Source organism: Physella acuta, unplaced genomic scaffold, assembly GCF_028476545.2.
Source record: "Physella acuta isolate Inbredline_101_S28 unplaced genomic scaffold, ASM2847654v3 ptg001946l, whole genome shotgun sequence".
Lineage (NCBI taxonomy): Eukaryota > Metazoa > Mollusca > Gastropoda > Physidae > Physella > Physella acuta.
The window spans coordinates 109,041-120,840 of record NW_026733451.1 but is presented as its reverse complement, the minus strand read 5'-3'; the positions used below and the strand labels follow the sequence as shown (position 1 = coordinate 120,840).

The 11,800-nt window shown below is 34.5% G+C and overlaps 1 long non-coding RNA gene across 1 annotated transcript; it reads right to left on the bottom strand.

The window, feature by feature from the left end:
- Positions 1-9,220: 9,220 nt before the first annotated feature.
- On the bottom strand, positions 9,221-10,880 carry LOC131931344 (uncharacterized). Its single transcript, XR_009384274.1, has 4 exons — positions 10,792-10,880; positions 10,104-10,216; positions 9,759-9,816; positions 9,221-9,518 (listed from the first exon to the last, which is right to left on the bottom strand). It is a non-coding gene; the product is annotated as an uncharacterized LOC131931344 (long non-coding RNA).
- Positions 10,881-11,800: the final 920 nt, after the last annotated feature.

Sequence of the window (11,800 nt, the reverse complement as noted above, 5' to 3'; positions counted from 1 at the left end):
TTATAGCTACAGTTGATGCACAGTTGCTATAACATAGTTACATTTACTACGCAACTTCTTTTTTTATATTTGCGGTTTTATAAAAACTGTTATTTCATAGTTACAGTTTATACACAACTTTTATTTTATTGTTTGTTTATATAAATAACTGTTATAGTATTATATGCTTGGTAAAACATACCTTAGATCCGTAAGCAAGAGAACTGTTTCCGAAAACAGAAGACAAAGCTGAATAATGCTTATCACATTTTTCTTCGGTTACGCCTATTTATACTATAGTATTCTAAGTATAGCCTATATGTAATTACAACATATGAAATAATTATGTGATAAACTATACAGAGCAAGTTATTAGAGATGTGAGAGACATGGAGGAGGTGGGGGGGGGGGGGGAGACAGATAGAGAGTTCTCCACGGGCATTGTTAAAAATATACACTTTTTAGTTTTACTGTGGGAAAACGAGTGTTAAATATTACATGACATTTCTAATTATAATATGTATACAACTAACATCGTCTTTGATGACAGGTCTTGACATATCAGCCCATATGTATTTCATACATCATAACCCTAATTAAACCTTGTATAATTGTATACACAAACTCTAAATTAGTTGAGTTAGTGCAAAGTATGGTGGAATGGATAAACCGTCTAATTAAAATTTTTAAAGATAAACAAACAAGGTGGCGAGAACAGGGCTACTATCATTATAGATTTATACTTTACAGCATAGCGTGGCGTAATAAGGGTTCGTTGTGTCCATAAGCCTTACTTAACAGCGAAACACAAACAATTATTTACAGAAGTTTTTAATAATTTGAATATATCGTAGTTTATCGATATATGAGTTAAGTTCTTACATTAATTAAAAAGCAATTAATCTGTTTCAGTTCCGAAATTCCAGCTCTGTTGTTGATAAGGTATTTTTTTAAACCATGACAAATGTATCTATAATTGACAAATGTTACAATAAAACATAATAAGAGAGAGAAAAAATTGGTTTATACAATGTTTATACTTTAGAAATTAGCCGGACGACGCTGGCGGATGTATAGGTTAGAGGAGACATTTCACACCTTGTTCACATAATCTGTACTTTGTTAATGCTAAACTCTCTCTGTCACTTTTATTCACTGACTCGTTACACTCGATACTCGTTACATATATATATATATATATATATATATATATATATATATATATATATATATATATATATATATATATATATATATATATATATATATATATATATATATATATATATACCAGATATGTTGCAGGAGCTACAGAAAAGTAGCCTGCGTTGGAGTTGGTAGCCCCCTGTCACCTTAAGGGCTGAGTTTCGCTCTTGTTTTATCTTGGCGTCTTGTTTTCTAGATGGTTTGCTATCCTCAGCTATCAAATCCCACATCGCCAGTGTTTGCGAACTATATATATATATATATATATATATATATATATATATATATATATATATATATATATATATATATATATATATATGTGTGTGTGTGTGTATATGTATGTATGTATACTCAATCAATTTAATAATAAGCATTCAGCTTTGAGTCTTCCAACGTGTAATTAATTTTTTCCGTGTCTACCTAATCCTATCCAGACCATGATTCCCACGCTCCTTATATGAAAACACAGAGCAAATATCAGCAACAACCGTCATTTAGGCTAAACACTAGGTTACAGAGGCGTAGCTAGGGGAGGGCGGGGAGGGCGGCCGCCCCGGGCGCCGACCCTAGGGGGGCGCCAAAAGGGGTAGAAAAAAATTAAAAGCTCATTTTAGGTGCAGTTTTGAATTATAAACAGTCGAAGTAAAGAAATTTAACGGCTGAGAGCCTTTGTATACTGATGTAACTGTTTTCTACCTTGATTGTGTAACTGTAAAACGTATATCTTTAAGAAACCGTGACCGGAAAAACCGCTTTCAAGCTTTCCTAGATGGGGGGGGGGGGGGCGCTTTTTCGAAGACTAAAATCGGAAAAATTCACACCGGATTAATGAATAAATAACCGATATCACTCAGAAAAGAACCCCATTGAACTAAAGCGTATTTTACGATTGTATAACATAAAAAAGAGTTAGTGACGTTTAAAAATCCGCTCTACCATTTTTGTCCAAGATGGTGGGGTGCCTTTTTACCAACAAAAACAACAGGATGTGTACTGGATCGGTTGCTAGATAACTCTTTTAACACTCAGAAAAGAAATCATTTGTATTAACACTTAATGTACGATTTCACTACCCAGTTTTACTAAGTAATAGCGCGAATAGTTCTTTGTACAATTCTTACGATTCTCTCAACTTGATCGTGATAGATCAGATACTTTTACTCGAGTCCATTACATCTTGCCTGGATCACCGCATTAAAGAGAAATAAATATAACAGATTCTTGTATCGCTATTCGATCAGTAAAATAGAAGACTGTCGGAGCGGGTGGATGGGAAGCGACACTCTTTGCCAAAATTTTAAGAGAGAAGAAAATTAGTATATTGTACTGATTATTACTTTGTTCAACCTAGCTGATAATTCAAAATTGCAATATTGGCCTACTATTATCGAAATTGTACTAAAGACACGACCAAAAGTAGACCAAATAAGGCTTGCACCTTCTACAAAATACAATCTAAAGCAGTGGTTCTTAACTTTTTGGAGTACCGAACCCTACCAGTTTCATATGCGCAATCACCGAACACTTTATAATAGTTATATCGTCCACACTGGCAAAATCCGATCTTGAATCCTATGAGTCGGGTGTGTGTCTTGACCTCCGCGGAAGCCCTGAGAGTGACTTACCGAACCTCTCGGGTTTGATGGAGCCCACTGTTCTAAGCTCTTTTGATTTTCTACTTTTTATTCGTTTCGGCATCTTATGGGGAATTTAATAGGCGTCAAGTGAAGTTTTAGGGAACGACAATACGCGTAATTGTTAATTTTTTTCCAGACTGTCTCAAACACAAACACACACGCATATATATATATATATATATATATATATATATATATATATATATATATATATATATATATATATATATATATATATATATATATATATATATGGGGGGCGCCAAACTGAAAGTTCGCCCCGGGCGCCGGGAGGGGTCGCTACGCCTCTGCTAGGTTAGGGGATTAGTGTTAGGGGTGTTAGGGGATTAACGTTAGAGGTGTTAGTGTTTACCTGAGTCAACAGCACCTAGATGCTGACGTTATTATGTTGAAATCTAATTCAAATATTACGTTAACATACACAGTTGTAATTTGTTTTGCTTTTAAATATATAGGGTTAATGTTAAAAACAATGTTTTAACGTTTTGTTAAATAAAAAAATAAAAAAATTCTAAATGTAATGTGTCATGTAATAAAAAAATGTGTTAAACGTCAAAGTAAGAAATAAAGTAACACTGAATTAATTAAATACAACATGAACTGTAAAATGAAAATGTATGCCAAATTCAACCCAAAACAGTTCCTTTATTTTACGAATTAGAATAACATGGACCAGTGCAGTTTATCACCCTTCGTCACTGCCTTTTATTTATATGTAATCAGTAAATATTCATAATTAGATCTAGCGATCCATTGGGCAGAATTACTAGAGTTCATGTTTCTTGACCTCGGCATAATGAAGGGATAATGTAGTCGGCAGTATGCCCAGCTGTCTTTACTTTACCTAAACCTAACGTGAATTAGGTACCCAACAGAGCTGACTTAAACTGGATTTGAACTCAAGATTTTCCGGTTAGCAGTCTAGCACTGTACCTCTAGACCACCCCATACCAATTTATAGCATAATAAATGGTAATAATTTGTGTTCACTTTTGCGTGATATGCTGCTATGTAAGTAAATGTCATGTACACGAATAGGGTGTAAGCGAGGTTGTTTCACGCTGGTATATTCTGCAGCCGATCAAACACTATTTTCTATGAAAGACTCAATGAAATTATCAATGACAGAGTCAATGATAACTACCGCTCTCCTGTATTTTTCTCTCGAGAAACTCAATGATAAAGCGTTAGTAGTTATAAAGAGAGAGAGAGAGTTTATCAAAACGGAAATAATTCAACTCATTTAATTAATAAAGCGTTAAACGTAATTATTAATTCTTAATTTCTCAGCGATTGATACAATTGTTTAGGGACAGTTAAACTATTTTTAAAAAATATAGATCCTCGATCTTCATTTATAATTTATTTATTAAAATAAGATTTTAAAAAAAATAATTAAAACAGGTCTTTGTACTATATTATTTTAAAAAAATACCAATGAATATAATAAATAATTTGACTATTTCTCATTCTAAACCTATCGAATATCTTTTTTTAAAATGCAAGGTAATCTTTTATAAAACCTACATGATTAACTTTTCTTCTAATAAATTACTAATAAAAAAAAAAAAACTCTAAATAAAAACTATTATTCCTACAAATATTAGAGTAGTCTCCCTTGACAGTTTCTATTCTAATGTATTTTGTGTTAATTTTCGTTATGAAATACAATTGACTTTTTAAATTAATTATATAAGAAAACAATCTATCTCTGTGTATGTTTATTTAAAAAAAATATTATTACAATAATTAGAATAGGTGTTTCTGGTTAAATAGCAATTATTCTCATTCTAAATCTTTGGCTATCGAGTTTCATGGGTTTTTAAATTTAAGATTGGCTTGACGAAAATGATTATATACACTTAAATACATACTAAAATTTACTTTTGTTAATAAACCTACACTATTTTATGCACACATACAAAAAAAAATATTTTAGCGGCAGTTACAAAGTCAAAAAAATAAAGGGAAACTCCTTTATACTGAATAGTTCTACGTAACAACAAAAATGTAAAAATACATAGTCCTAGAGCACACTAACACATACATATATACATACGAAGATATGTGTGTGTGTAAGTAGGATGTTAGGTGGGTAGACAGGCGGGGTGGAAGGAAAGCAGTTTGGCAGGAATAACGGTAGGTAGGCAGGCAGCAGCGCAGGAAGGTTAGTAGATAGGTAGGTACGTAGGCAGGGAGTTAGGTATGTCGGTAGGTGGGCCTAGGTAGGAAGGCGCCTCACTCGGTATAGTGAGCGATTATAGTAGCACATCATATTCATAGCGTTTCGCAATTATTAAAACGAACAAAGGTACCATAGTACTCACGGGAAAACCCGGGGAGCTAAATGGAACCCTGCCAGGGCGCCACCAAATCGAATTTTTTTTTCGCAGAAACCACCACAGGGGTATTAGAATTAGCTTCTCAAATTTGAATGACAAACGAATGAAATCTTTGGTAATGCTTAAACAAACAAACCCACATATTCGTTTTTGGGGCGCGGGTTTGTCCACACTGACGCCTAGACACACCAAGGCTCACTGTATAAAAGCCTTGAGTTTACGTTAATCAACCTCTGTAATAGTGAGGTAGAACACACATTGGCGACCGCCCATGTGTTAGAGACGCGTCCCTTGGCGCTCCAGGGAGCCACTAGTTATACTTCCGCAGGGGCGCCCCTAATCCGGTTAAATTATAAAATGTCGTGTGCTACCGTGTCCCTATTGTAGGGTGCTCTTTAAAGAGGCACTCTCGGTAGAGCTCGGGGCGCTTGCTGTCGCCAACTGCCAGGGCGCCGGCGGGCGCTTATTATTCTACTTAGTGAACATTTATAGTAGCCCATCTAAACCGTAGTGTCGCCCGAGGTGGGTCTTGGCCGCTCTGGGCCACTCAACCACCGGGAAGCTGGCGGATGAACCTGGTGTAGTTTTATCACTGAATCTCAGAGGCGTAGCACCATTCCTGGCGCCTGGGGACAAATTTTCAATTTGGCGCCCCCCCTGTCACCGGAGACAAACTTTCAATTTGGCGTCCCCCCCCCACCCCGTATTTTTTAAATATTTATAATGCAAAACTGTAGCTAAAATGAGCTTTTAAATTTTTCCCACCCATTTTGGCGCCCCCTCGCTACGCCTCTGCTGAATCTAGTATTACCTATGACCGCAATTTATGAGATAGCCCCTCTGGATTCCCCTCTGGATTCTGAGCTCATAATCGTTAATGAGAAAAATCGAACCCTCCCAGGGTGCCACACTTAAGAATTTTTTTCTTTCTCGAAACCCTTTTCACCAACTCCCCAAAATTTTATGACTCTCATACGAACAGTGTCAAATTGCATCTGGCTTTTATTTTTATGGAGAAAAATTGCATTGCTTCCTGTCAGAGACCCCAGATCGAATGGGGCGCCAAAAGGGGTAGACAATTTTTAAAAAATCCTCATTCTTCAGTAAAATGTAAGAAAACAGATTTATACATGACTGATATCCTCAATTATTTTATATAGGGGAGTGTATGTAGGGATGGGCGCCTTTTTGCCAGCGTTTGAATAGGGTTGGCACAACATTGATAGTTCGCCCCGGGCGCCGGAATAGGTTGCTACGCTTCTGCTTCCTGCTAGGGCGCCGCCCTGGCGAAATCTTTCCGGGGGGGGGGGGGGCGTGCGGACACTGTTAAAAGTATATATTTTTTTCTATATAAATTCCGTTTCGTTCGGGGGTGGGGAGGGGGGGTCGATAGACTTTCTTCGGGGGGTGGGGGGCTCTGCTCCCCCCCCCCCCCCCCCCCCGAATAGATTCCTGGAAAAAACTCTGTTTACAAAGTTTTATGGCGATCCGATGAAAAAGATGTAGTAATTCATATAGGACAGATAAACATACTTTCATTTCTATAAATATAAATAGATATATAGGGCCTACTTTAACTAGTGTCCGCATACCCGCACCCGGAAACTTAGTCACAATTTTCTTTGTTACATTTGAACCCTTTAGGTTAATCAATATTAACAAAATTGAACAAGATGCAACAAATACAGTTAACCAAGAAATTGAACAAGTAAAATTCACGTTATCTTTTTATTGTTTTTAGATATAGAGTAGTAACAGACTACCTACAGGTCCTAACTCGCGACGAGGTACACATTTGTATTAAAACACAGATCTAAGACATTTTCCATTTTGGTGGGTTTTGCAGCACAGTGGTTTCTTAAGTCGTGGACAAGTGATTGCGCTTATCTCTGTTGAGTAGCTATGTATTCTGTCCTATATTAGACACATTTGTAAATATCTGTCACAATATGGGCATAGAGATGATATAACGATAGCTTATCTTTGCGGACGACGCTTAACTTTGGCATCGACACCACGGCATACAAGTTCAGATTCGGTCCTTCAGAAATGTTTGAAGTCTCTAGATTAAAACTACTTTTCTCTTTTATGTGCCTACTGACCACATCACATGTATTTGTTCTGAAAGTCTAAAAACATAGGCACAAATATATCGTCTAGATTTGTGAGGTCTACAGATTAGGTATTTTGGCAGTCAGTGGCGTAGCCAGGATCGTCTCTAGGGGGGGGGGGGTCCAATTTTTACCCGGGGACAAACTTTCGATTTGCACCCCCCTCATACTTTTTATATATATACCGAGGGGTCTATGGGGGGGGGGGGGGTTATGACCCCCCCCCCAACCCCCCCTGCCTACGCCACTGTTGGCAGTTATCTAAGCCCTTGCCTGTTCTGACTCAAAGCCTTATTCTTTCTCTATCGACGCCTTGCGTAACATGGGATTGGGTTTTTAAGGCGGCATAAAGCTTTATATTGTTCCTTTTTGAGTACACTAGATTAAAAACTAACGTTTTCAGATGCCTAAAGATGTTTAACCACTAATTAATCAGAATAATGGGTCAAGATTTCAATTCTTGGTTTTGGGACACATTAGTTGCCGGGGTTGAGCTAATGTCGATGCGGGCGTTTTATTTGTTGCCCATCGTAATAATTGAATGGTTGATGGGGCTTCTTCAAGGGTTTGATTTGCCGTAATGTTAATGATATCATGCATGTGAGGCTTTTCTAAGAAGAAAATGCGTTAAAACACTTTTTAGTTATGCTTTTTTTTAAAAATAGGCCTATATTTTACGACAACATAATCGTAATGAACAATAAAATGAATTTAAACAACTTTAGAATACATAATCGTAATGAACAATAAAACGAATTTAAACAACTTAAGAATACACCTGTTTCGGCTAACATGAATGTTATTCTTCAAAATAGTAATGTTAAACGTGTCTTTTTCGCATTTTCGACTTATAAGCAATACAGTAAATTCCGATAACGTCCATATGCATACAAGCAATGGCGTAGGCGAGGAGGGGTTTAATAGTGATTTAATAATGATACTTTCTTAACCCTCTTCTGGACATCATGTTTGGTACCTTGCCCCCGGCAACTGGGTGGATTTGGATTACACCCAAGTTTTACTTCATAGTAAATGGCTTCAGTTTTAATTATTGGAGTTGGTAGCAACATTGACACAGTTGAAGGTATTCAGAACAAGGTGGCCAGGAGAAATCACATTAATTAGTATAAAATTTACCATTACTAACAATAGGCCCTACTTGTTTAATGTTGCTGGATATTAAGCCTGGTAGGTATTTATGTTTATTAATTTGTACAGAAACAAAAAAAGGATTCCCAAACAAAGTTTTATTTTTCTGAAATAAAGAAAATGATACAAATCAATAAAGAACAGTTTTCAAAAGAATTTGTATAAAAGTAATTATTATAAAATAGGAATATAGTATTGCATAAATAAAAATAAAATACTTGACACAAACAATATGAGGAATATTTTTTATCACAGAAGAGAAAAATATATGATGTAGTTTGAAAATAATAATGTACAGAATGTAGCTTTTGCAGATTAAAATGAAAATTCTCATGCCTATATAATTTATTGAGTAAATGAAGCAAGGTCCAAAACACTAGGCTAAATGATATGCATGGGACAGGCATTGAAAACTACAAATTGCATATAGTGAAGGTTACCCTATTTATTGGCTATATCCACCACAGTAAAGATTTATGGCTTTATTACCTGTTTGTAAAATTGTTAAGGAAAAAGTGAAGTATTGTTAACTTTTTATGGCAGGCCAACTACGGGCTGTGCTCTGGGAACATGTCATCTGTAAGGGGCATTGTTCTCGGCACATGTTGTCATTTTTTGTGTTCTCGGCACATGTTGCCATTTTGTGTGTTCTGGGAACATGTTGCCATTTTGTGTGTTCTGGGCACATAATGACATTTTGTGTGTTCTGGGAACATGTTGCCATTATGTGGCGGTGTTCTGGGAACATGTTTGTTTCATTTTTTTTAAATATTATAATAAAACATTTTTAGAAATTCTATATTAGGAATTGTGTATATATATAAATTTATATATTTAATAAGACAATTGGATGAATTATAATAAACAGCAAAAATGATTCAAATAAGTTTAGAAGTATTTGGCTTGATGTCCCAACAGTGAACTGTATTCCGAGCTTGTTTCCCTAGTGATAACCCATCTTTTTTGTGCCACCCTTCCAAACAAATATCCAGCTTTTTCTTGGCCTGTATCATAATGCTGGTCATAGACTTGCTTGATTTGTGTATCACAATATGATTTTGAATGTTCTTCTGTAAATGAAATAAAGACAAAATATTTTGATATATTCTTTTGTGGAACTAGCAAGAGAAATACATTACAAATTTATATTACTATCTCTACTATTTCTTTACTATAACTAATTACTTTGAAAAGATAAAGCACTGAACATGATGAATAACAAGAAACAAACATTATCAGCAAAGATTATAGATTTAAAATTGTGTTCACATTCATATTGAAGATTAATGAAGTAGAATATCAATATTTACCCTCTTGATGGCTGATACTTTGATTTGATGTCTTTACTTTAAGCTTACACATCAGTCTCTGTGTGGTAAAATATGAAATAATATGCTTCAATAAAACTGTTTCAGTATATTAATTACATTAGATAAGTACATAGTTTTGAGCTCTATAACAATATGTGTTTCAATTATCATTCAAATATAATACCCTCTATGTTGTACAACTCACTGATTTATTAGAATTTAAGAAAAGACAATAATGAATAAAATATTTTGGATTATAATCCATTATATTTATTATATCATATAATGCCATCTCTTGCTATAATAATTACTTTAAAAAATGGGTTAAGCCTATAGTACACTTACCTGAGGATGAAATTAGGCACAGTGTAAAGTCCACGGAGACTGATTAATATCCCTTGTAATTGAACATCAGTTGTAGTTATGAAATCTGGATGGCCAAACACACACTCATAGTCCTGAAAAGCAATTTACACATAGATTAGCAAGAATATCTCAGAAATTATTAAATTAAAGCTAACCCCTATTTAGTGCAATCCATCAAAGTAGTAGCATTTTTGTTAAGTTGTAGACACAATACAAAGTAATGTTTGTTCTGTGATTTACATACTTTTATAAAATAGAAATCAAATTATATATATATATATATATATATATATATATATATATATATATATATATATATATATATATATATATATATATTCATTGTAAATTTTAGCTATGTCTTGCTATTAAATTTATTTACTCGACTGATCTAAACTCACTTTATTTAAACATAATATAGTGGATAAGTATAGTGATTTTATTATTCAGCAATAAATAGCAGGCCTAAAAAATTTTAAATAGTAACGTTTGCGAATGAACACATTAAATTCTATGTATTTCCATTTCTATGTCTTTCCCAACTTGATGCATATTACTAACCAAGTATTAAACTATAGTCCTAAACCTGACTCTAATTACCATTTATTGGACAACCTGAACCTTTGCGATACCATGTTATAATATATTATTTAAAAAAAGAGCTTACCACTAATTACTAAAATCAATTGTTTTTAGTATTAACTGAGCCGCATACTATCTGCTGCTATTGTCATCACCAGAAATCTAGTATGTTGGCAAGTTTTAGTCTCCAAGTTCCCTACAACCTCTTTCCTCTAGAACTAGAGTGCGGAAAACACTGAAATCATTAATCATTATTTCATTATGCCTAATAGTTTAAAGGTAGTATTAAAGTAGTACTAAATAGTATGAGTCTTAGTTACTATAGGTCTAATGATAATTATTATTGTGTATGCTTACATGCTTTAAGTTTTATGCACAATATTGTTATATAATATATAGTCTATAGTATATAGCCTAAGCTTTAGAGTATATAGGCCTATAAGCCTAAATATAACAGCAGCTTGAATAATGCTCATTAGCATGCATTCACTATAAACTATAAAGATAAACAAATATTTCAATTTAATTTAATTATAACTAATAATAGTAAATAGGCTTTTTTCTTGTGGTAACAAATTTAAAGTATAGGGCAGTACAGTTATAGTACTATAGGCCTACTAGATTCTATATTTAAGTATGTGGGCTTTTCATTCCAATGCACCACAATAGATACCACACATGATCAAGCTGGACCTCTGATCTAAAGATTTAATAATTGGGCCTAACAAACAGTGAAACTACAATAAAAATTGTAATAGATTGGGATTTGTGAGGTCAGGGGAACTCACTCTTCTTGTATTAGTTATATCTATAATGTTGTTATTGAGTGATGTCCCTTGTTATTTATCTATTGTTGCTTCCTGTTCCGGCCTCCATCATGTTAGCAGAGGTCCAATAAAATGTATATACAAACAGCATGGCTTATCGTCAGTGTGTTATAATAGAATCACTCCAATCTACCTCAATTGGCGACGAGGATGGGATAATCCACTAGAAAGAGCACCTACTTACGCAAAAAAGAGGTTTGCTAGAGCATATTGGCTAAGTATTTCTAGAATAATGGCGCTGTATGGCCAAATAAAAGAATTTGATTC